We start from the raw sequence: 26,749 nt of genomic DNA, 5'->3' as shown, positions 1-26,749 counted from the left end.
ATGAAGGTCTTGAAATAGCTCAAGGCCTATAAAAGGCCTTGCACAAAGCAAGGCTGGCCTTTCCTTTTCTGCTGTTGCTACTACATCACAGACGTGAAACAGCAAGCAGTGGAGGGAGCCCTCATCCCACAGCTCACACAAGAGGTCAAACAGTTGCATTGGGCCAGTGCAGGTTCCAGCAAGTCTCCAGAGGGCCGGGGGCTCCCTGAGGGCCGCATTGGGAGTCCTCGAGGGCCGCAAGTGGCCCCAGGGCCGGGGTTTGGGCACCCCTGCTTTACGTGGCTGAAGAGTCTTCTGAACAGGCTCAGAAGTTGCCAAGAAAAATGCATAGAACCCTATGGAAAGTAAAACTGAGCCACAGTGCATGTTTACTCATGAGTAGGTGATTGCCTAGGTCTACTGGAAAGGGTGGGCTGAGAGGAATGCAACGCCACCAGAACTGTCCTGATCCAGTGAACGCAGGCCCCAAAAACACTCCCTCCAAGCCGAGAAACTTATTGAACCCTATGGAAAGTGAAACTGAACTACACGATCATGTTTACTCATGAGTAAGCAAATGTTTAATGGATTCCTGCAAAGTTGGTGCTTTTTTTCCCCCTGCACTTTAAAACCAGTTTGTTTCCATAGCAATTCAATGTTATGTTCAATTCTGTTGGTTGAAGTTGCTATCTTCTCAATGTTTTAATTTGGCCATGTTTTAATTTGTTTGTGTTTGGCAGCATTCTGTTCATTGTAGTTGTTCGTACATGTAGCTTGCAAATCTTAAATTGCTCCTGTAAAGTTTAATTCAAGTAGCTGACTACAGATCATACCTCATTATCCACTGGGGTTCCGTTCCAGAACCCTCAGTGGATAAAAAATCAGTGGATACCAAATCAGTGGAAAAATAGCTTTAAAGACCCACTACCAGGTTTCATGCTCCTCCATTGTCGCCCCAGAATGCATTGGTATAGAAGCTATACTACATTCAGCCACTAAATGGGGTGAATAACGGAATGAAATTATAATCATTTAACAGCGTGAAAGTAGGAAATGGGATTTTGTTGCTTTTTTCCCTTGCCACAAGGCATTTAATGGTGGACCCGACATCAGTGTGAGTCAAATAAGTGGATACCAAATCAGTGGATAATGAGGCACGACCTGTATGTAGTTGTACTCTTTTGGGGGGGGGGGTGTATGTGTGAAAGAGAGTGTGTACACCCAGCATTTAATTAGTTTATGGAACTCCTTGCTACAGGAAATTGTGATGGCATCTCACCTAGATGCCTTTAAGAGGGGATTGGATAAATTTCTGGAGGAAAAGTCCATCACAGCTCCAAGTCGTGATAGGGATGTGCAAGCTCCTGATTATAGAATGCCAGAATGCCAGATGCAGGGGAGGGCACCAGGATGCAGGTTGTGTCTTGCTGTCTTTTGTGCTCCCTGAAGCGTTGGTGGGCCTCTGAGGTCCAGGAAGCTGGACTAGATGGGCCTTTGGCCTGATCCAACGGGCTCTTATGTTCTTATTATGTTAGTGAGAGAGCAAGAGAGAGATGTTTTATGTCTGTTTTATTCCTCCCTCCCTGCCTCTTCCCCTGGGTATGCCTCCCCCGCCCTCTCCCGCCTCCTGCCTCCCTGACACGCCTCCTCCCTGCTCTTCGCCCGCCTCCCCCCTCCCCAGACTGCCTCCTCTCCGCCTCCCCCCACGCCCCGCTTTCTTCTCTGCTGCTCGGCAGTCCGTGCAACTGGCACAGACAGTAAACCGGCGCATGGAGCTCAACCACACGCTGAGTAAAGAAGTATTTTCTTTTGTCTGTCCTAACTCTCCCAACACTCAATTTTAGTGGATGTCCCCTGGTTCTGGTGTTATGTGAGAGTGTAAAGAAAGAAAATATTTCTTTCAGGCAATATTTCTTCCCAGGCAAAAGAAAATATTTCTTTACTTGGCGTGTGGTTGGTCTGTGGAACTCCTTGCCACAGAATGTGGTGACGGCATCTGGCCTGGATGTCTTTAAAAGGGGATTGGACAAGTTTCTGGAGGAAAAATCCATTATGGGTTACAAGCCATGACTTGTATGTGTAACCTCCTGATTTTAGAAATGGGCTATGTCAGAATGCCAGTGCAAGGGAGGGCACTAGGATGCAGGTCTCTTGTTGTCTTGTGTGCTCCCTGGGGCATTGCGTGGGCCGCTGTGGGATGCAGGAGGCTGGACTAGATGGGCCTATGGCCTGATCCAGTGGGGCTGTTCTTATGTTCTTAGCAAAGCGAAGAAGCATGCAGCAACGCCTTTTGCGTCAGCAAGATTAGTAGTTACTCTCATTTGTAACTAGTACTCACTTATTTACAAAGTGCCCTCTCCTGCTCGCTTCATGAGCAGGCATTTTTCCTAGGGCTTGGGGAGGCAGAGTTTGTGAGCAAAGGAAAACAAAACTGGGGTGGTGGGTGGGAGAGGAATGGGGGAGGGAATGAATGAAAAAGAGAAAGGAGCAGCACACGTGGGTCTGAAAGGGGGTCCTAGGGAGAGAAAAAGGCACACTCCCCGAGGCAGTGGTGTAGCTAATGACTGTGTAGCTTGTGCCAAGCTCAAAATGATGCCCTGGAAGTGACATCATGCCCGGGCTTTTAAAAAAGTGAAAATCGGGGAAAATCCACCTCCTCCCCCCAGCAGGCTCCCCCCCCATATTAATATCTTATTAGTTCCTTGCTGTATCGTAATCACTGAATAGGCTTTTGGAACAATCAATCTCATTGGTCGGTTTTGAGTTAAGAAAATCCAGTTCTTGTTACATAATGCAGTTGTGTTTTCATTTTCTGGTTATTTGGCTATAACTTTTGATAGAATAGAGATATTTTAAAGTGGTTTGTTTCATTGCATTCTGCATTAACATCCTCATCAAATGGTATATAACATGATGGCATTACTTGTACATACCAAGGTTTTCACATTTTTGGCCACTAGTGTCAAGCTTAGGTTGTTGCCCCCCCTAAAGCTTGTTGCCCGGTGCGACTGCTACCCTCACACTCCCTTAGATACACTACTGCCCTAAGGCACCAGAAAAAAAGAGAGAGGCTTGGCTGCTGAGCCCAATGTCTCTTGCACACCCTCTTGATGGGGTGGGTGAGCTGCCTGCGCGCATCTCCCAACTTCCCACCGCTCTTAGGAAGACGTGCTCAATGGCTTCTCACCTTCCCCCTACTTCAAACTGCCCCTTTCTTGGAAGACTTCAGAGGAGGAGGGCAGTCGGAAATAGGGGGAAGGCGAGAAGCCTCTGAGTGCATCTTCGCACTGCGGAGTGTGGCACTGTGATCCACTGCCTTTCTTCCTTGGAGGCCTCTGAAAGGAAAAAGGCAGCCGGATCGTGAAGAGGAGACGGCAGAGGCCCGTGATTGGCCACCCACCCTGCTCCGTCACCTTTGGGGGGTATCATTGTGCCTCCAAAGGAGGAGAAACAGGGCTGGTAGCCAGATTCAGAAGCGGCAAGAGGATGCCAGAAGAGGTACCCCCCCCGCCTAGGCACACCACTACAACTGATCGTAGAAAGGGTGCTTCCAAACCACCTCCGCTGTTCTACAAGTGTTCTGTTTGACCCAAAGTATGAGAACAGTACTGGTACCAGATTGATGGGGGTCCCAGGACAAAGCCTGCGTTGGATCCCCCATGGTACCCCCCACCTGCTTATACACCACCGTCACCAGTACTCTGTGGATTACCACATGGGCCTTCTGATGAGGATAGGCCCTTCACCAGTTTCTAACCTGGCTGATCCCTGATGCCATCTCTGTACAACAACATGCTAGTCTTTGCATTGCTGTTGTGGTGAACTGGCATGTGTATATCTTAAACTGGTTTCCTTCCATTCAAGCAGCCTGAACTGTGGACTTCTAAGAAAGCTGAATGTTTTATTTTCCCCTATCCTTTAGCAAAATGGCAAAAACGGTTACTCTCTGATTAAAAAAAAAAATTGCTAAGGATAATTCTAATTGATTTGAATGCTTGTGTTTTGTTTTTTTTTAAATATTGGTTTAGTTGGAGGGCCCATTTAAACAAATAGCACTGTCATTGTGAACCTTAATTAGATAATAAATTAATAGATAAATGGTTTAGAAAATTCAGTACAGCGCTCACCACTACTGCTAACGGCATAAGAATGAGCTGCTCGGTGATAGCTAATGCTAATAAATGGGAGGAGGGATGCACTTGACATGAAGGGGCAGATGGGGATTGAAAGCCTTGTGGGGATTATGTTGTTGGTGTTCAGGATTTGGGGACCCGTGGAGTTCCTGCGCTCTAGGTCCTTTTCTACAAAAGAAACTAACTGTGCCCAGTCCTTCCCACTGACTTGCTACTGAGGTCTCATCTACTTCCTGATGTTCACCCCAGAAGCTTGTGAATTTCAGCAACAACTTATGAAATATCCTTCGTGCAAGTTCTCTGGCGGTGTTTGTGTGGATATGGGGATGCAGAGCGCAATACCATAGTCTTTTGAGACTGAAGGTTGCCTACATAGGGGATGCATAGACCTGAGGGAAACAGCTATAAGATTAGATACAGGACTGACAGCCCAATCCCATGCATGTCTACTCAGAAGTAAGTCCCATTAATGTCAATGGGGCTTACTCCCAGGAAAGTGCGGATAGGATTAGGCTGGGGATAGGATTCCGCTGGTCAATCCTATGATTGAACTGTGCTGCCAAAACTGATTAGAACCTCAATTTCACCCCAAAGAATGCACCAATGGTATGAAAAAATCCACATCTGTGACTCACTTTAACCCCCCTGATTGAGAATTTGAAATGATACTTAAAAGCAGGCAGGCTTGCAAATAGCTCACAAAACAAATATCTTATTAAGGACTCAGCATGTGATTAAGAGTGACAACTCCCTACCTGTTTTGGTTGATTTGGAGAGGAGATGGTCCCGGATCACTGAAGAGAAATCTAGAAAGGATTTAATTTCCATCCTATCAGGGGTCAAGTCTCCAGCAAGCTTCTAACAAGCCAACCCTGCACTTACCCCCACCACTTCTATCATAAATAGGCTGATTAGCAACTGCTCAGGAGCAGAAACACTCATTGTGCAGAATACAAAAAAAATTCAGTTTCATCAGGCCTTGTGAAACTCATCACTCATGTCATTGAAACCTTGCGGGAATAAAGTACTTGAGAATATATAACAAGGAACAATCACCATTGCTCCCGGGGTGGGCAGCCTGACCTGAGAGGTCTTTGTAATCTCTCCACTTCTAATTTCTGTGATCCTTGACTCTTACCTCCAATATTGTTCAATGATGACTCTTCCGGTCTAGAAAAACAAGCCTCTCTTTACTTTGTGATTCTGACACTTTCAGAAGCCAAATGGTATGGCTTAGCAACAGGGAGTCCGCACCGGAACTTGGGAGATATGACTATGATGACATCACTGGAGTTCAAGGGACAATTGGACTTTAAATCAGGTTAGAAGGCAGGCAATGGGATCTGGCTCTCAGTGTGACATCCATTCTCCTCTCAAAGGACTGGAGAAAAGAGGAAATGGAATGACACATTTTTCACTGTTTATGTGAAAAAATATTGCTTGCGGTGTTGAGCTGGCAAAGCAGATTCATTTAAACTACTTTTTAAAAAATGTAATTGAAACATGAAAATGCTCCTCCATTTTTAGTGGGGTGACCCTGATTTTGATCAAGAAGGCTCTGGAACACCTTCTTCCTACTATCTGCAAAACTTTGCGTAATGTAATGGAATAGGCAACTAGGCTGCAGCCCAGTGTGCGAGATGGGTGGTGATGATTGTCTCATCAAGAAAGGAAAGAAAAGCCCGCGGGGGGGGGGGGGGTGCTTTGATCAAGGCTGAGTCTCCTGAATCACAATGACAGCTGGTTTCACTGGATTTCAGCAGAGCAATAAGAAAAACCCAAACGGTGGAGCCTATTGTGAATAAATTGCTTGCTTCTCTTCATGCATAGCCATGTCTGTTGTGATTTCATTTGTAATTTCTTTTCTAATTGTGTAAGTTACTTCCCATGAAATTCTATACAAGGAAGCGTTTGGCCAGACATTGTTCTCTTGTTCAATTTAAGACATATGTTCTCCTGCAGATTGTGTAAATCCATATAATGCCAGCGCAAGACCAAGTTGAAAAGGACCAGCAGCTTGTACAGGCCCATCACTACAACTTCCTTGCTTCTTCTTCTTCTTCTTAATTGTGCTGCCAGTGTACATGAGACTTGACAAAGTAGCTTCAGGAAAAGGCTGGTCCCTACTTCAAGGACATTACAATTCAAATTTAGATCAGCTTTAGGGATCAGTGGCCCATGCAATTGTCTGGGGCACAAGGGCTTGGAGGGCACCAGGCATTTCTTTATAAGAACAGCCCCACTGGATCAGGCCATAGGCCCATCTGGTCCAGCTCCCTGTATCTCACAGTGGCCCACCAAATGCCCCAGGGAGCACACAAGTCAACAAGAGACCTGCATCCTTTTAAAATTTTAAAAGCTTCCATGAGATTAGAGAAACCAAATGTGTTATTATTTGCTTATATAGAACATGAATTTAAATCAAATTTTGTGCAAATGTATCATCCTGCAACCAGGATAAATTATGCATTAATAAAAATGTAAAAAACATCCTTCTGGATCAGACCCAGGGCCTATCAAGTCCAACTTCCTTTCTCTCACAGTACCCTACCAGACGCTTAAGGGAGCACTCAAGAAAACAATATCCTGTTGACACTCCCTTGCATCTGGCATTCAGATATAGGCTACCTCTAAAACTTAGAGTTTGCATATAGTTTTCATGGCTTGTAACCTGTGATAGGAAGTTCCTCCATAAATCTGTTCAATTTGCTTTTAAAGGCATGTAGGCCAGATGCCATCACCACATCCTGTGGCAAGGAGTTCCACAGAGTAATGACACTCCAGGTAAAGAAATATTTTCTTTTGCCTGTTCTCACTGTCCCAACAGTCATTTTTAGTGGATGTCACCTGGTTCTGGTGTTGTGCACAAGGGAAAATAATATCCCTGTACTCTGCTACTATTACAGAATTCTTCTTCCCTGCAGGGACAACCCACCAATGAAGTAAATTTATTTATTTATTTATTTATTTATACATACATACATACATACATACATACATATCCCACTTTTCTACCACACTCAAGGGCACTTAAAATGGCTTACAAAATAAAACACTAATACAATTATAGATAAAACAATACTAAAATATAGAACATAACCAAGAGTGTTGGCAACCTTCAGTCCCGTAAGACTATGGTATTGCGCTCTGAATGGTGGTTCTGGAACAGCATCTAGTGTGGCTGAAAAGGCCAATTCGGGAGTGACAATCCCTTCCACACTGGGAGCAAGTGCAGTCTGTCCCTGGTCTGTCTCCCTGGCTATGGGCCTTCCTTCTTTGCCTCTTTGCCTCTGTTTGAGACACTGTTGGCCAAGTGTCTCTTCAAACTGGGAAAGGCCATGCTGCACAGCCTGCCTCCAAGCGGGCCGCTCAGAGGCCAAGGTTTCCCACCTGTTGAGGTCCACTCCTAAGGCCTTCAGATCCTTCTTGCAGATGTCCTTGTATCGCAGCTGTGGTCTACTTGTAGGGCGCTTTCCTTGCACGAGTTCTCCATAGAGGAGATCCTTTGGGATCCGGCCATCATCCATTCTCACGACATGACTGAGCCAACGCAGGCGTCTCTGTTTCAGCAGTGCATACATGCTAGGGATTCCAGCACGTTCCAGGACTGTGTTGTTTGGAACTTTGTCCTGCCAGGTGATGCCAAGAATGCGTCAGAGGCAGTGCATGTGGAAAGCATTCAGTTTCCTCTCCTGTTGTGAGCGAAGAGTCCATGACTCGCTGCAGTATAGAAGTGTACTCAGGACACAAGCTCTGTAGACCTGGATCTTGGTATGTTCCGTCAGCTTCTTGTTGGACCAGACTCTCTTTGTGAGTCTGGAAAACGTGGTAGCTGCTTTACCGATGCGTTTGTTTAGCTCAATATCGAGAGAAAGAGTGTCGGAGATCGTTGAGCCAAGGTACACAAAGTCATGGACAACCTCCAGTTCGTGCGCAGAGATTGTAATGCAGGGAGGTGAGAACATAACCATTAAAACAATAAAACACAACAGACTCCAATGGATCACAATTGAAATACATTTCATAAAAAGTGCCAGCCGCCAATATCAGCAATCAAATGCTTTCCTGAATAGAAAAAGTCATAAGAATCTGCTGAAAGGAATCCAAAGAGAAAGCTGTTCTTAATTCCACAAATGGGCCCCACCACTGAGAAGGCCTTATGATGCCATTCATGCCAGCAGATGGGGACAGCAAACAAACACCCAGTGCCTCCTTCTAGTCCAGGGGTGCCCAAACCCCGGCCCAGGGGCCACTTGTGGCCCTCGAGGACTCCCAGTCTGGCCTCCAATGGCCCTCCAATTGGCCCTTGCTGGAGCCCATGCTGGCCCAATGCAACTGCTCTCAGTGTGAGGGCGACTGTTTGACCTCTCGCATGAGCTGTGGGATGAGGGCTCCCTCCACTGCTTGCTGTTTCAAGTCTGTGATGCAGCAAAGGAAAGTCCAGTCTTGCTTTGTGTAAGGTCTTTCATAGACCTTGAGCTATTGCAAGACCTTCATTCATTCATATAAGTTCCATTTATGTAAATGCATGTAAATTTATTCAAATTTGAAATGTAAATTAATTCTTTTTTATTCCCGACCCCTGACACAGTGTCAGAGAGATGATGTGGCCCCCCTGCCAAAAAGTTTGGACACCCGTGTTCTAGTCCAATGCTGATGGAGCCAGCTTCCTTACCTGCCTCTTCCTCCAGGCAGGTTCTTTCATCAAAGCAGGACATGCTTTCATCCCTGCTGAGGAAAGAGTGTCATAGGTGAGTTCTGATTCTTGGAGAGCATCCGTCTGACTCCCTCTCTTGCTCCTGCTCTGCTGGACTCTTTGAACAATACAGTGCATTGTTTAAAAAGAGCGAGGTGAGAAGATGGAGGTCAGAATGCTGTGCTCCGAGAACTGGAACACAGTGATCCTGCCTGCTTACCTGTAGAACCGTCCCTTGGATAAGGCTACTGGGATGGCTGCCTTGGGTCTGGAGCTTTCATAATTAATATATCATCATAACAATCAGCCCCCACACTGGTGGAGTTGCCCCGGCTTGCACCCTGCCCACACCTTTCTCGGAAGGGCTCTGCTTACCTGGCTTCTTCCTACACAGCCTTTTAATGAAAGTGAGAGCCCACTGGACTTTCAGTGCACTCTGTGTTTTCTGTTGTTTAAAGAGTCTAGTGGAGGAAGGAGCAAGATCACTCCAGGGCGGCTCTTTAAACAAAGTAGGAAATGAGGAACACACTCTTAGACGAAAGAGTTGTGGTGGAAGGAAACAGGTAAGGGGTGCCCAGGTTGGGGGGGGCAGCACCACTAGAGAGGAGTGTAGCCCTATTGGGCTGCCTCAGGCTGGCCCTCTTTCCCTGCCATGTGCACTTCTGAAATCAGAACTCAACTATAAGAAGATCTCTTCAAATTGATTATTCCTTCAGGAGTAAAAGTCATGTAAGATTACAGTGGGCACTCGTCGACAGGTTTGGTACCCATTGATTCAGGGTGACCAGATGTCCTGTTTTTCCAGGACACGTCTTCTTTTTTAGCCTCGTGTCCTGGAAAAGAACTTAGATGTCCTCCTTTTCCCTGTGAGTGGGCCCCTGCATAGCCTTCTTGTAATAAATAAATTATATGTAATATATTTTAACTTTAATAATAAGTATTATAGTGTTTAAATTAACCACATGAAATCAATATACAAGTGCTTTTAGCTTTTATTTTGTCATGACCTACATTTTTCTGGGATGTCCTACATTTTGCAGTGCCTTGTCCTCTTTTGCGGTTATGTCATCTGGTCAACCTGATGGATTTCATCATCAGCTATGCTCTGGTCACATCCAGAGGGTGTTCCGAGAGCCTGGGAGGGCACACATGGCCTCCCCAACTCTCAGAATACCCGTTTTCAATCAAAATTCTGTGACTTCTGGTTTTTGGGGTAAAACCAGAAGTGACGTTTTTATGCCCTTATAAGGCATTCCGAGGCCTGAAGAAGCCGCACAGTTCCGGTCATGTTCAGAGGGTTTGGGGGCCCTAATCCATGTATTTAAGGTGTGCAAGGCACCTCTGATTTTACACTGAGGTGGTAGAGAGAGAGAGAGAGAGCTGCATTTAGCACAGTGGTAACAGTGGATGCTGAGTAGACAGGGGTTCTTGCTAACAGCAGAGGCCTCATAAGAACATAAGAACAGCCCCACTGGATCAGGCCATAGGCCCATCTAGTCCAGCTTCCTGTATCTCACAGCGGCCCACCAAGTGCCCCAGGGAGCACACCAGATAACAAGAGACCTCATCCTGGTGCCCTCCCTTGCATCTGGCATTCTGACATAGCCCATTTCTAAAATCAGGAGGTTGCGCATACACATCATGGCTTGTACCCCGTAATGGATTTTTCCTCCAGAAACTTGTCCAATCCCCTTTTAAAGGCGTCCAGGCCAGATGCCGTCACCACATCCTGTGGCAAGGAGTTCCACAGACCAACCACACGCTGAGTAAAGAGCCTCACCTGCTCTGGGCTCCTGTCCACTGATTGCAGCTCCGTCTGCCACCTGAATACAAGACCACCTCCATTATTCCCCAGTGGCAAGCAGGGGTTCAACTGCTGCAAGGATTAAATATATGAAGATAGAGAAGCAGTAGACAACGGGAATGTGGAGAAAATGGGGGGGGGGGAGAAGAGCAACACAGCTGCTGCCTTTTCTCCCATTGCAATGGGAACATTAAACCTGATTGCGTTTCTTTGGCTGCCTGATCTGGGAATCCTACTCCCAACTCTTGGGCTTGTCCTCTGGCTCCATATGGACCATGGCTCAGCCCTGACACTCCGAGCTAAAGCCTTGCAAGGTTCTAGATATCTAACTGCAAAGGTTTAGCTTAGTTTGTTTCTTAATGAACTGCTAAGCTTTTTATTAGCCTCTTTGCCCATAAACTGCAGATGCCAAGGTTGGAATTTACAAAGAGAGTATAATAACACTCTAGGATAGCAATCAGCTAATATGCAACACATGGCTAAATGAAACAACTTCACCATATTCAGGTTATGCCTGCATTTAGAAATACCATCTGAATGAATCTGTAAATAAGAAAATAAGAACCTTTGCTCTCTCATCTTTATTTTGATGATTAGTAACTCTGTGTCAAACGGTGTTTATGTGCATGGGGGAGGGTGCAATGCATTGCTGGGCACTCTGCATACAGATAAATATTGATAGAGCCAGTGGTGTAGCGAGAGGGGGTGCAACACATTAAGTTTTGCAGGTGCCTGAACGTGCTGTGTCAGTGTCCCCTCCCCTTCCCCTTCAGAGCCCTTCTGGGCATATGCTTCTGTTTCCCCCCACTGCCCAGAATAGCTCCGAAGGGGAGGGGAAGGGGACACTGACACAGCACATTCAGGCACCTGCAAAACTTAGCGCTTTGCACCCTCTCTAGCTACACCACTGGATAGAGCCAATCATATCAAAAGTGCGTTGTGGACTTTCATGCCCTCCAATATTGCCCAGATTAAAGCAGGAACACATGATTACTTTTTAAGGGTCTGTTCACCCAGTAGGAATCATTGCCTGGTTTTCTTTATCATCCCGCAGCCCCCAAATATTGCTGAATTTTCATCTCCAGTTGCTGTACAGTAAACTGACTGTAAGAGTTTACTGTTTGAAACAACGTAAAAGATGTGTAATGGAAAGCTTCATATCACAATGGAGCAAACTGTACTTACAGACTAGCTGTGACTCAGAAATATTTGGCAAAATTTATTCTCTAGATAGGTAGTTGTGAAGGTGGAAGGGAAGCAACAGGCCGGTCATTTGTGTGCGCCATCAAATGGATGTGCATTAGATTCAAGATGCATTTGTTCCCTATGCAGAGATTAACCTTGCAGAGACCCAACATTTCTAAAGAAGCAAAATAGGAACAGCAACCAAAAAATAGAGTTTCAGAGGTGTGCTGTTAAATACACCAGTGAGGTGGGGTTATCCTGTCAAAATGATTGGTGTTTGCTCCCTGTCACCTAAATCCCAGATTCCTACTTACTTTGGCTCCATAGAAATCAGCAGGAGCAAATGTGAAATGAGCCCATCCCAGATTTCAGTTCCTTCCCCCTTTCTCTGAATCGTGTCCATCCGTCCCCCGCCACTGCTTCTTTTTCTTGATGCAGTGCCATTGTGTGATCTGTGTCAACTTCGTAAACACAGGCACAAGAGCACCTGCACAGCTAAGGAAGAGAGATCAGAAAGTGTTGTGTTATTAAAAGCCTGAATATTGGAATCCTTTTAAAATCAAGACAGTTTGTCCCAGCCGTATGACATTTGGCCCAGGGATTGTTTGCAGTGGATGCTGCAAAGGGGCCAAACTTCAAACAAATTTGATCTCACATAGGCCCAAGCATCAGTGTTTCCCAACTCACAAAGGAAGAAAAAATAGGGCTGAAAAATCCATTTGATTGAAATCAGTGAGAGTTCCTTTTAAAGGAATGCACTCACATGGGGCTGTACATTTTCTTCTTTATATTATTTTCCAAAATTGGCACCTCTGCACTAAATTCAGGTGGAGGGGGCTTCTTTTTTTGGTTAAGATTAACGATGGCCAGTCTATCATCATACAAGTGCCAGTTGGAGCTGCCCTCAGAGGGACAATTTCTGAAGGTCATTTTAACAGAGTGCATGTCTGTGCAACAGCTGCTTCTGTTTAGCTGCCCCAACAGGGGAAAAAAAGGAGATGTTTGATTTTGATAAAGGTAGCTTTTTCTTTCCTTCTCTTTAGTGGAATTGTATGTACAGAAGGCCAGGCATTCTTCCTTTCCCCACTCCATCAGGAAGCTTTTCAGAATGGAAACACAGTTATCTCGCTGATAATTTAGCCCTGATGGACCTTGGCGATATGATGTGGCTACGTGTTTGACAGCCACATCAGAGTCCTTCCAGTAGTGGCTAAAATGAAAAGCAGAACAAAACTCTTAGGTGAATGCTATGTGCATTTCAAGGATTCTAATCGGACAGTCCATCTAAAACAATATTTCTTTGAAAAACTTTTGTTCTCTTTTCAAGGACATGCCACCCACGGTAGAGGAGACTTGGATACTTAGCGATAGGTAAGCAGGAGGGAAATCTGTCCTGTGAGACTTGGATGCATGACCTCTGGGCAGTGGCATATCTAGGGAAGATGGCATCCATGGCAAGCACTGAAATTGCACCCCTGTCCAAACAGAGAAGGAGAGATCATGGGGTGGGAAGCCCGCCCTGTCCCACCAAGTGAATTTGTGTGCTCAGTAAAAAAATTGTTTTTATTATTGTTGTTGAGATTTTCTTGGGTGAGGTCAGCTTTTGACTGTGATTTAGGACAGGGGTGCCCAAACCCCGGCCCTGGGGCCACATGCGGCCCCCGAGGCCTCTCAGTGTGGCCCTCAGGGAGCCCCCAGTCTCCAATGAGCCTCTGGCCCTCCAGAGATTTGTTGGAGCCCACACTGGCCCAACGCAACTGCTCTCAGCATGAGGGCAACTGTTTGACCTCTCGCATGAGCTGTGGGATGAGGGCTTCCTCCACTGCTTGCTGTTTCACATCTATGATGCAGTAGCAGCAGCAAAGGAAAGGCCAGCCTTGCTTTGTACAAGGCCTTTTATAGGCCTTGAGCTATTGCAAGACCTTCATTCATTCATATAAGTTCATCTTTAATATATTTATTTATGTATACTTACGCAAATGTATTCAAATTTTAAATGTAAATTAATTCTTTTTTTCCCCGGCCCCCGACACAGTGTCAGAGAGATGATGTGGCCCTCCTGTCAAAAACTTTGGACACCCCTGATTTAGGATAAGGATCTGTATGTTAGCACCCTTGACAGTACTACAAAAAAAAATTCACTTTCCTACTAGTGTTCTCATTTGCAATGCCTCTGTTTCAAGTATAAACACCTTGAATTTTTTCTGCAGGTAGGCCCCCTTTTTGTAGATCCCCTGAAACTGGTGTGGAACACACAACATTGATAGAATATGGGGGAGTCTATGCCCAGTGCCCCCCTTCAAGTAACACCCAGGGCAGATGTCCCCACTTGCCAAAACCTAGGTACACCACTGCCTCTGGGCACTAATTCAGCTGAGCCTGCCAAATGACTTTGAACCTGGAAGTAATTGGCGATGATGTCATCATGTTAATTACTTCTGTGTCTGCACGGTCCAGGGTGATGCCACGGTTCTGCACCCCCCCCCCCCAGCTGATAGAAGCTGGACCGCCCTGATCAATCTATCACTTTTATTGTAAAGTAAAACCAATTTTTTTTTTGGGGGGGGGGGGAGTACAGGCCTTGTCCAAACTTAACTCTGTCCCTTTTAGTGCCTGTTATAACAAGATAGTCACACACTGGAATAGATTCTCCTTGTTGAAGTTGCTGTGGGAGCTACAGGGCCAACTAGATACCTGCCTACCTACCTGTCTGTCCTGTTCACATGAAAAGTAGAGGGGGGGCTCTATTTTATGCTTGAAATGTAAAAGTATCCTGCTGATTAAAAGAGTAGAAGCCGAATTGAGAATACGAAGCTAAAGCATTCTCCACACACACACAGACACCTCCGAGCCTGAAAGCTCTGTTTGCACACAGCAGAAGCAGAACTGAATTATAGCCACATTACAAAAGTACCCAGCAATAACTCCTCTTGTTACTTGCTGGCTTCAGGCCGTGTTGGATAATTGAATTCATTTGGAATAGATTCTCCTTCTTGAATTTGCTGTGGGAGCTAATAGCATCCTGTCGTTCAAATTTAGGGGAAATCCATAGTTGTCTGAGGGCCAAACAAGACAATACTCGGGAGAGGTGTGAACAGTCTCTTGATTTTGTTGCTGTTGTTCACTGAAAAGCAGCACTGGAGGATGCAGTCAGGGGTAGAAGAGTGATGGGGGAAGGGGTTAATTAACCTTTGCCTTCCTGACGATTTCGTACTCAAAATATCCCTGTTCCCAATTGCTTTGCCACCCACATGGAAAAAGATACAAAGCCCCTATATCTTTTCCCCAGTTGGGGAGAAAAGTTGCTGGGGAGGTGATTTTGGGTAGACATGATGGGAGGGGAAAGGGTCAAAAGCTCTTTTCCACTGGCAGTTTCACTGCTTCATGTGTTACCTCCTGATTGCCAAATGCAGGGGAGGGCACCAGGATGCAGGTCTCTTGTTGTCTTGTGTGCTTCCTAAGGTATCTGGTGGGCCACTGTGAGATCCAGGAAGCTGGACTTAGATGGGCCTATGACCTGAGCCAGTGGGGGTGTTTTTATGCTCTTGTGCTTAAGACATTAACAGCAGCATAGCAGTCACACACCACTTGGAGAATTCACAAACCTTCCACATTTTGTCCAGTTTGGCCTTCAGTTTGTGCTTTGGGCTAATCAAACATGGACATTATTTCTACAAGGAGCAGTCCATCTCACTACCTTCTAAACTGAATGGCAGATACTTTTTCCAGGGTGAAACCATACAAAGGAGATGTGTTAATAATCTCCTAATGAAGGAGACAGTTTATGTCTATCCCATGTATTGACTCACAGCTCAATCCTATCCACACTTTCCTGGGAGTAAGTTCCAATGACTATAATGGGACTTACTTCTGAGTAGACATGCATAGGATTGTGCTCACTCACTTTCTCACTCAGGAAAGGGTGTCTGCTAGTACAAAGGTGGAGACAGGTGACTCCACTGTATCCAACATAGGCCTTGTTTACTCTGAATATTAATATCCATTAATTCTAACCATCCAGTGTTTCATAGCGCTTCTTAGGGCGCACTTACAATGCAAGCTTGAAACTGGTTTAACAGCCATGTGCAAATCTGATGTGTATTGGAGCTGGAGATTGGTAGCCAAAGCCTGCAGCACCTGTTCAGACCTTCGATCCACAGAGATTCTTAGGAAAAGCCATGACAATTAGTGATCTCACGCCATTTTAGCTTTGTAGTGTGGGCATTTCGGTTGCAGCCAGGGCTTCATTTGTAAACAGGAAAGGGACAGAACTGAAGAGCGACTGGAGGGCATACACTGTCCCAGAAGCCCAGCTTTGTAATTCCAGATCTGAGGGTTATGTAGGATAAAAGCAGATGTAACACTTCATAAGGGGCCAAGGTGGATTGATAGCACTGTCAACATCCTGGCAGCACACCTGCATTGTTTCTGTCCTGAGGAAAACAGTTCTGCACAATTCCATTCATCTTGAAATAAGAACATAAGAAGAGCCCCGCTGGATCAGGCCAAATGCCAATCTAGTCCAGCTTCCTACATCTCACAGCGGCCCACCAAATGCCCCAGGGAGCACACCAGATAACAAGAGACCCGCATCCTGGTGCCCTCCATGGCATCCGACACAGCCCATTTCTAAAATCAGGAGATTGCACACACACATCATGGCTTGTAACCTATAATGGATTTTTCCATGGACTGGGGAAAGCCAGTCCATCCTGTGAAAGGGCAATAAGCAATGATTGTGTGACCATTGTAGTGGGCAAGAGGGGTTGAAGCCCAGTCATGGGATGTGCACTAACCAGCCAGGCACTCACCTTCTGCAGGACTGGCCAGAAATAGGCAAAAGAAGAGGGGGAGGCAGGTCTAGAACCCATACCAGCTTCTCCACAAAGCCGTTCTCTAACCATCCAGTTACCTCATTCAGCATTTAACAACTTGTATCACCACAAACAGGCACACCTGGCTGGGAAGCTGTTCCCTGTCCCAAAGGAGCTCACAATCTGAAAAATGACACAAGGAAGACACTAGCCACTGGGGAGGACGGGACTTAATGCTGAGTCAGCTAGAGACACACTTCATTCTCCCTCTGCTACATTTAAAGGACCCACAATTTACTGCCTATTTAGTGGGGGAAATACTCTCTCTCTCTCTCTCTCTCTCTCTCTCAATAGGTAAGTGAAGCCATTTGCTATGCAGGAGAAGAAAAAGCGGTCGGCCTGTGACAGTGTTATGCAGAGTATAATAAACATTAAAACTGGCCAATGAAAAGCCCAATAAAAAATTTGTAGATAGCAGAAAGGCAATCAAAAGGGTCACAGGTATGAAAAAGAGTCTTTAAAGGCATGAGTGGGTAGACTTTGCTTGACCCCTGAAAGATAAGAAAGAAGGCACTCACTGCACATGTGTAACAGTTCAAGCACCAGTGCTGAAAAGGTCCTCTCTCCCAGGACGAGCCCATCCTGAGGCTAGCTGAAGCAGGTTGCATCAGTGGCAGATTGAGGGGTTGTGGCTGCACAGGGCTGCAGCGGGTGGTGGATCTAAGACAGCCATGGGTGGATGGGTTGTCAGGCTGCCTGAACTCTCACGGGAGCTCTCGCTGCTGGGAGGTTATGGCAGCAACCTGGAAGAGGCAGGCTGGGCACTGGGGAAAACCACCCCCCACCTTGGTGAGGAAGCTGCCCCCCAGCAAGCATCTAGCCCAGCCATTTTCAACCACTGTGCCGCGGCACACTGGTGTGCTGTGAATGGCTTGCAGGTGTGCCGTGGGAGTTTGCAGGTGTGCCGTGGGAGTGTAGGGCCCCAATGGCCCTACATTTATTAGTAGGGCCATTGGGGGATGTGGAAGATGTGAGCCCCACACCAACAGCATAGTATGCCTTGTCAATTGTCAAAAAACCGATGGTGTGCCTTGCCAATTTTAGTACCTTCTCAGTGTGCCATGAGACAAAAAAGGTTGAAAATCACTGATCTCACCTGTCAGGGCTGTGGAAGTGGAGCCAAACCAAGTGTCTCCATCTCCAGACACAGGCAGAGGTGCAACACTCCCCCCCTCCACAGACCCTCCTGAAGGGAACCAGGAGCAAATGGTCTATCCTTCACTAACTCCGCCAGAACCTGGGTACCCACTGAAACCTACCTTGACCCCAGAGAGCACCATGGCAGCATTCTACCAGATCTGATGTGAAAGAGAGAAGAAATTTGTGTTAGAACCCATGACCCCAGGCCAGGGATGTAAACCTGGGACTGCTTATGCGTGTTAAAGCACTTACAGGAATAAACTGCCCATAAACATTACTGAGTGAGTCGGTTTACACCGGAGGAGGGTTGATCAGAGAAGGGAGCTTGCCATGTCCCAAAAATTCCCTCAAGATGCCCTCCTGCCCTTGGAACACAGTTGCATGTACATGACAAGGGTCCAAGCGGGTGGAGGATTCGGGATGCCATTAACCCTGGCTGCTGGGGATTGCCAGGGGCAAGGGGACAAATGTTCCCTTACCTCAAAGAGACCTCCAGAAGTTAAATATCCCCCCAAAGGATGCAGCACAGTCCACGCTGGCAACTCTACATTGGGTGGAAGGAGAGGGTGGAGGGAGGGTGTGCGGGAGGCATTTATCGGTGGGGGGCTGGAGAGAGGGTGAAACGGGAGTAGGAGAGCCCAGGAAGGGGGTGGGACTAGCAGAGGCCAGCTCTGTCGAATCCTATCCCCTATGTTGGGCTCAAAAGCCCAAAACAACACTGCTTTTTGGGCCCAACAATTTAGCTGGTGCAGACTCAAGATGCCCCATTGAGCAGGCTGGGGCTTTACTCAAGGTAAGGGGAACGAATGTCCCCTCCCCCTGAGAAGAACTCCAGCTTGCCGGATCTAGCACAGGATCCAGCGATAGCCGTTTGGAACTGCCACTCCTGTGCTGGATAGGACTGGGCCTTTAGATGTGTCTTCTGAGTCCCGGTGTGTGTGTGTGATAGAACTTACATCCACACAAGTGTTGATAGGCCTGCAAGCTTTGTCTAGCATTCTTTGCAAAAAAATCCAGCATGTATTAGATGGCCCGCTGGCAACTGTCCAGCTTTACATAGGCAGACTGCAGTTGGACCTGTACTAAAGCACCATATAACTGCAAAACTTTGAGTAGTATCTTGAGACAGCGACTTCTCCCTGCTCACTGGCTTTGTAATTTTACAATTAACCTTATTTTAGATGTGTTGTGCTTATTCCCAGCCTGGGCTCCTTGCAAGGAGCAGAAAGTATTTCGATAGCCATATTCATTTCCCACTTCCAGGTGTCTTTCTTTCTTCAAGGCACCTTTCGGCCTCCTGTCTTTTCACACATTCCCTCTGAAGGCTCTTCAGGCTGAGGTGTCAAAGACCTTAGCATGTAGTTGTCAGCAAGTTTTTATTCCACTTTGGATGGGAACTTGTAAGACTATGAAAAAACGGGGGAGGGGGAGAGAGAAGCAGCAAAGGTCATGGAGGGAAAGAGAATAAAATATGCTGACCCACTTCTTCCGACTTAGTGTCTCCCTAGCATCCTGCCTCTGAGCGTGGAGGTTGTAGACAGCCTTGAGAGACCTCTCTTCCATGAATTTGTATAATCCTCTTTCTCTTTTAAAGTAATCTGATGCAATGATCATCAATCCATATCAGTGATTTTCAGTCTTTTTACTCTCATGGCACACTGAGAAGGCGATGAAATGGTCAAGGCACACCATCAGTTTTTTGACAATTGACAAGGCACACCACACTGCTGGTGGGGGGCTCGCATCCCCCAATGGCCCTCCAATGAACTGCAGGTGTACCCCAATGGCCAATCATGGGGTACACCTTCAGTCCATCCATAGTACACCAATGTGCCATGGCGCACTGGTTGAAATTTGATGCTCCATCTTATGGAAGCAAACTCCTTAACTGTTGGCCCAATCCTCAGGGCCTTATGCTGCCGGAACAAGTATGCACCCCATTGGCACTGCTGCAGTGGCATAGCTAGACGGGGTGCAAAGCACTAAGTTTTGCAGGGAGCCTCACCGCAGCATGCAAGAGACCCCTTCCCCTCCCCTTTCGGAGCCATTCCAAGCAGGGAGAGCAAAATGGAGGCATACGCCTGGAAGTGGAGAGGGAGGGCCCCCCAGCACACTGTGGAGAGGCTCCCTGCAAAACTTAGTGCTTTGCACCCCCTCTAGCTGCACAACTGGACTGCTGCATCGTCATGTGGAGAGTTAGCTGGGATTGGGCTGTTAATTATGCACTGGCCAAAGAAGTCCTTTGTTTTGTCTGGCCTGCATATCCTCCCCATCAGTTTCACTACATGCTTCTAGCATTATGAAAAAGGGAGAAAAATGTATTTCTGCCCACTTTCTCCATTGAGAAAGTTGAGCAGTGAGATTGAGCAGTGAGGTGGCAAAGTTTGCAGACGACACCAAATTTTTCCGAGTGGTGAAGACCAGAAGTGATTGTGAGGAGCTCCAGAAGGATCTCTCCAGACTGGCAGAATGGGCAGCAAAATGGCAGATGCGCTTCAATGTCAGTAAGTGTAAAGTCATGCACATTGGGGCAAAAAATCAAAACTTCACATATAGGCTGATGGGTTCTGAGCTGTCTGTGACAGATCAGGAGAGAGATCTTGGGGTGGTGGTGGACAGGTCGATGAAAGTGTCGACCCAATGTGTGGCAGTGAAGAAGGCCAATTCTATGCTTGGGATCATTTGTAATGGTATTGAGAACAAAACGGCTAATATTATAATGCCATTGTACAAATCGATGGTAAGGCCACACCTGGAGCATTGTGTCCAGTTCTGGTTGCCGCATCTCAAAAAAGACATAGTGGAAATGGAAAAGGTGCAAAGGAGAGCGACTAAGATGATTACGGGGCTGGGGCACCTTCCTTACAAGGAAAGGCTACGGCGTTTGGGCCTCTTCAGCCTAGAAAAGAGGCGCCTGAGGGGGGACATGATTGAGACATACAAAATTATGCAGGGGTTGGACAGAGTGGATAGGGAGATGCTCTTTACACTCTCACATAACACCAGAACCAGGGAACATCCACTAAAATTGAGTGTTGGGAGAGTTAGAACAGACAAAAGAAAATATTTCTTTACTCAGCGTGTGGTTGGTCTGTGGAACTCATTGCCACAGGATGTGGTGATGGCGCCTGGCCTGGTGCCTTTAAAAGGGGATTGGACAAGTTTCTGGAGGAAAAATCCATTATGGGGTACAAGCCATGATGTGTATGTGCAACCTCCTGATTTTAGAAATGGGTTATGTCAGAATGCCAGATGCAAGGGAGGGCACCAGGATGAGGTCTCTTGTTATCTGGTGTGCTCCCTGGGGCATTTGGTGGGCCGCTGTGAGATACAGGAAGCTGGACTAGATGGGCCTATGGCCTGATCTAGTGGGGCTGTTCTTATGTTCCATACCATGTAATCTTTATAGTCACCTTGGTCATCTCCACCCATCTTAATCTCCATTTTTCTAATTGAAAGAGCCCCTTCTTTCTGGACATGCTGCAGCCCCTGATCTTAGCCCCCAGCCCACTGCAGGTCTGACTGTAGGACTCCAGCTCTTGGGACTTTTGCTGTTTCTTGCTCTTTCTTACTTTCTGTTTAGGATGCAGGCAGAATGGAATGGATGTGAGCAGACTATGGGAAGATATGGAACTCCATATCATGGAGAAATGTGTGTCCACCAGTGTGTCCGCCAATGGCGTCACTAGGGTTTGCATTACCCAGTACAGGAGTCCAGTGTCACCCTTATGATAGACTGCCTCCCACGCAGTGGGTGGGGAAATGCCCTGGGTGGTGGGTGTGGTGATGTGGGTGGGTGTGGTGTGGCCCCTCCACCTCTGGTTTTTTGACTATAATGTTTGATAGAATAAAGATATTTCAATGTGGTTTGTTTCATTGCATTCTGCATGAAATTATGCATCAATTGATGTATAACATGATGGCATTATTCAAAAATACCAAGATTTTAAAATTTTTGGCCAATAATGGGGTGTGTGTGTGTGTGTGTGTGTGTGTGTGTGTGTGTGTGTGTGTGTGTGTGTGTGTGTGTGTGTGTGTGTGATGTCCATCACCTGGTGTGGCCCACACACACCCTAACGAAGCCACTGGTGTCTACAACCAGGGCATGAGTTCCTTGGTGCCATTAACTCCTCTTTACCTGCTCACTATATTTTTTCTTACCCGTCTCTGGTAATAATGACACAGCACAGAATCAGCATTGTTTGGTTAGGCTAGCTATTTGACCATGATCTACGGGGGCCCTAGGGTGAGATCAGATTGCTCTCTTGTACAGATGAAGTTATAGTAAGACTTTGGTCTCCAGAGAGTCTAAATTACACAAGCCGCTTCTTAACATGGGGCACTTTGGGTTTCATTCATCTGTTTGCTCCAAAACCTTTGGCCTCACAGATGAGCGAGCTGAAATCAAAACTGTACTGACAAAAGGGGGAGAAAATTGATGGCAATTTTTACAATGTACGAGGCAAGCTCGACATAAACCAGGGAGGGAATGTTCAGAGGGTCCCCTGCCCATCATGACATAGTCCAGCGACCAAAACCGAGAAAGGGAGGAAACGAAGGAGGCAAGATGAGCTTTTAGTTCTCTGAACCTTAGCAAATCTTTTTTTTTTTTTTTGAAATGTAAAAAAAGAAAAGAAAAGAAAGGAACAGACAAAGCCCTTAGTGGGTTTATGTTGAGATTTACAAAAATGTTTTTTTCATGTGTCTAGAAAGAGACATTGTGCAGTCGTCGTGTGGTTTTGGTTATGCAAACCTATAACTTTTATACAACATGTTAGAAAGTATTATAAAGTTTTATTTTTGTTGTTTTTTCAAAGCCTGGCACAAATTTCTCTGGGTGATTTGTTTTCTTTACAGCTAACAGAAAATGTGTGATGAGTTTCCCAGGATTACTCTCCTTTCTTACTCTTTTCCTGCTCTGTGTTTATAAAACTGCAAGTGTGTGTGTGTGTGTGTGTGTGTGTGTGTGTGTGTGTGTGTGTGTGTGTTTTAAATTCTATGGCGTTTAGGAGACTTGGTTAGAGTGGAGCTGCCCAATAGCCCAGTCCTATGGGCTCTCATTGCTGGTGCTGAGCTCCAGTGTCAGTGCCAGGTGTTGCAAATGTGCCATAAGGCACATCTACAGTACCCAGAGAGGACAGGCTGCTGGTGATGGCCAGCGCCAGTCAGCTTTGAGCCTCAGCACTACATGGAGGTCAGCTGGTCCTCCTGCAGTGCTGGCTGGCGGTATTTTCAGGGCAAGGAGAGGCAGGGAGTGGGCAGAACGGGGCAGGGAGGGGCAGGGTGGGGGAGGAACTGGGGCGGGAGGGGATTGGGACCAGTGGAGCTCTGCTCCATCCTATCCTATCCTCCACGTTAGGAGGCTCTCAAGTCTGCGCTGGCAAAATAAGCTGCGTTGCAGTGCCTAGGGCTTTCCCTAAGGAAAGGGGATGAAAGTCCCTTTCTCCCAAGGAGATCGTCAACAGCCTCAGCAGTGCCACTGCATCCAGCCATTTTGGTACTGCTGTACCCAGTGGAGCTGCCGGGGATATGATTGGGCTGTAACTCACTTGCGGGTTTCATATGTGGCGGGGCAGGCTCACAGCCAGGACTGCATTCTTAGCTCAGCCAATTCTGACTAGTCCCATCTCCATGGAGAATCAGGGTAGTCTTCTGCATCAGTCCCCATCAGCACCCACAGGAGTCCAACTCCCTGCTCAGACCTGAATCTCAGAAAATAGCTTTGTACTTTGAAAGGAGTATATGAGTGCTCATAGAGATTTGTTCCTCCTCTTTACATATTTAAAAATATTGCACACACTTCCGAAACTGCTCTGGTTTAGTGGGGATGTAGGGTAGAGTGTGTTAGCAAGGAACTGGACAAGGGACATGAGGTGTGCAGTTGTTTACTGCAGTGTCAGAGATACCCACATGATCAGAAGGATCTACACTTAAGTGGGACTAGTATGCATGAAGCTCAGCGGTGGAGGCCACCATACTTTTGGAGTGAATTATTCCTTGGGGACATTCTCAAGAATGTGCCCGTAATCATAAGATAATCAAAATGTACACATGTTTATCGCAACTGCATGACCATGCTTTGTTGAGGCTAGTTTCAGCATCTCCAAAGCACAGCTTAATTCCAGACCATAACAGGACACACACAAAACTGGATATGTGATCACGGGTAAGAATAGCTTTGCCATATCACTTCCATGTCTCTGAAAACTTGTTCTTCATACAAATAATAATAGAGATAATTACACAGGTCAACACACATTTTGCTTCCTTAAACATTGCACCAATTCCTGGGTATATTTGGGGTGCTGATTCCAAAAATGGCATCATTTTGCCCTATCACGTCTAGTTTTGGAGACACGGCATAGCCTCTTTAGTGAATAGTTCAAGCAGCTTCCTCATGAGGAACCCTACACCATGGCTTCCTCATGAGGAAGCTGCTTGAACCATTCACTAATGAGGCTATACTATGTCTCCAAAACTAGACGTGATAGGGCAAAACGGATGCCATTTTTTGAATCGGTGCCCCAAATTCATATCAAACCACTATAAAGTTTGGGAAGAACTTTTCTGACCCTCAATTTTGTAGGCCTGTGTTATGTATTGTGCTCATGTCATGATCATTGACAGATTTCCACAAATTTTGACTGGCCTCAGCAGCCAAGGCAAAATGTGTGGTCTCCAGAACCCCGCTCCCCTCTTGTGCAATCCTGCACATGTTGACTCAGAAGTAAGCCCTGAGGGTTCAGTGGGGCTTGTTCCCAGGTAAATGTGCAGAATGTTGCAGTGTAAGTTCTTGAGTTTGCTCTGTTTCCATATGAGATGCAGGAGAATCTGCCTGCTCCTCTCCTGGGGGCAGGTTGGGACTTTCTCAGATCTTGCACTGGGCTGCAGAGGAGCTCAGAAGTCTGGAGCAGCTTTCTCCCCCCCTCCTAACCTGAAGTCAGAGGGAAAGGCTAGGGCTTATTTTGACAGCAGGATGCAAAGGGGCTTTGAGTAGCACAGTGATAATCCCTGGCCTTTCACTAGTTCCGGAAAGGAGAGGAAAATTGGACTTCTTCCATCACCTTGGGAAGAAAATGATGAGGCACCCAACATTGCAAGGGTGTCAGGAAGGGTTGCAGAAGGCTGATACTACCAGGAATGTAACATGGGCCAGGGCTTGCCAGACTCTCTGTCCTTTCATTCCCCAGGCGTAATCCTGGAATATATCTAGAAAGAATCAAAACCTGTTTTCCCACCATGTTACTCCTCTTTTTTTGTCTAAATGCAAACGTTTGTGCAGCTTGGGAGTTCTGAGGTTTGCCTAAAGGTAGTCCATGTGGCCACGGCAATGTGGGAAACCCACTGTGGTGCTTAACCCTGCAGGCAGCTCAATCTAACCTAACTTTCCCAGCACCAGGCAACTTTGCCAATGGGGCGTGCGCTACATTCTGCTGGGGACTTTCAAGTCCCGGAATCCTCCTTGAAGTAAGGCATCATTTGTTCCCATGCACTGGGGCAAGCCTCCGCTGTTCTGATGGGTCTAGTCGGAGCTGTGCCAGCTGTTTTGCTGGCATTAAGTCCAAGTGGACCTAGGTAGGTGGACTGAGTCCAGGGATAGGATATCCCATTTCTGGGGGATCCCTTTGGGGGGGGGGGGAAGGCAGGATAAAAATACTGTATTATTATTATTGAATATTATTATTAGCAGTATTTATATACCGCTTTATAAATTTATATACTGTAAATAAATATTAACAGAGCTGCCGCCGCCAATGACAGCCTTCTTCCTGCCCTTGACACCCCTACCCCATTCCTCTCCCTCCCTGTTCCATTCTGCCCATCCCCTACCCGCCCCTGCACCAGCGAACCAGTGCCAGGGTTCCCATACTGGCCGCTGTCACCCAGCCACTGCTCACATGTTCTAACCACACAACCCTGAAAGGATTGGGCTGTGAGGCCACATAAGAGGCTAGAGCCGGTCTGGTCCTTTGCCCTTCAAAATTTCCACGCACGGCCTCTGGCAAAGAGCAGGACCTGTCATGTGCTAGACCAAGGGTGTCCAAAGTTTTTGGCAGGAGGGCCACATCATCTCTCTGACACTGTGTTGGGGGCCAGGGGAAAAAAAGAATTAATTTACATTTAAAATTTGAATAAATTTACATAGATTTACATAAATGAATATGTTAAAGATGAACTTATATGATTGAATGAAGGTCTTGCAATAGCTCAAGGCCTATAAAAGGCCTTGCACAAAGCAAGGCTGACCTTTCCTTTGCTGCCGCTACTGCATCACAGACATGAAACAACAAGCAGTGGAGGGAGCCCTCATCCCACAGCTTACGTGAGAGGACGAACAGTCGTCCTCACGCTGAGAGCAGTTGTGTTGGGCCAGTGTGGGTTCCAACAAATCTCCAGAGGGCCAGAGAGTGGGGTCTCCTTGAGGGCCTCATTGAGAGACCTTGAGGGCCATAAGTGGCCCTAGGGCCAGGGTTTGGGCACCGCTGTGCTAGACCACTGTGCTCCGTAAGAAGTAAATCTCTGCCCTAGTACTGCAAACCTTCAAAGAGCAGCTCTCTCAAGGTAGTTCCGTTGATGCACTTTCCCTTCTATTGACTTTTGCTTCTGGCCTGTTACTGCTAAATTTCATCATGCAATCCGTCAGCTGGTGCAACCTTCAGTCTCTCCTCGGAGGGACTGATCAGCTAGCTTAGAAATTGCACAGATGTATGATTAAATCCAGCCTCAATACTTTGGATTTCTTTTGTTATTGTTGTTCCTTTGTTTTCAAATGACACTTAAAACTGCAAAAGCACACTGAGGTTGGCGGCTTTCAAAGGCAAGGACTTTAAAACAATGTTGCTGTGAAATTCAAAAGCTTGCTTGGTAATTATTATTCTTTTGGACCAGTGGTTGAAAACGGCAGGATTTTCTCTGTCATTTGGCGACTGCCTAACCA

At 46.6% G+C, this 26,749-nt stretch overlaps 1 protein-coding gene across 3 annotated transcripts in view; it reads left to right on the top strand.

Moving 5' to 3' along the window:
* TENM4 (teneurin transmembrane protein 4) overlaps positions 1-26,749 on the top strand; it is a 367,138-nt gene that overhangs the window by 47,677 nt on the left and 292,712 nt on the right. The gene's annotated exons all lie outside the window — the stretch shown is intronic.

Source organism: Tiliqua scincoides, chromosome 3 (genome assembly GCF_035046505.1).
Source record: "Tiliqua scincoides isolate rTilSci1 chromosome 3, rTilSci1.hap2, whole genome shotgun sequence".
Taxonomy (NCBI): domain Eukaryota; kingdom Metazoa; phylum Chordata; class Lepidosauria; order Squamata; family Scincidae; genus Tiliqua; species Tiliqua scincoides.
Note: the sequence above shows the minus strand (reverse complement) of the source record. Positions and strands in the feature narration are given on the sequence as shown.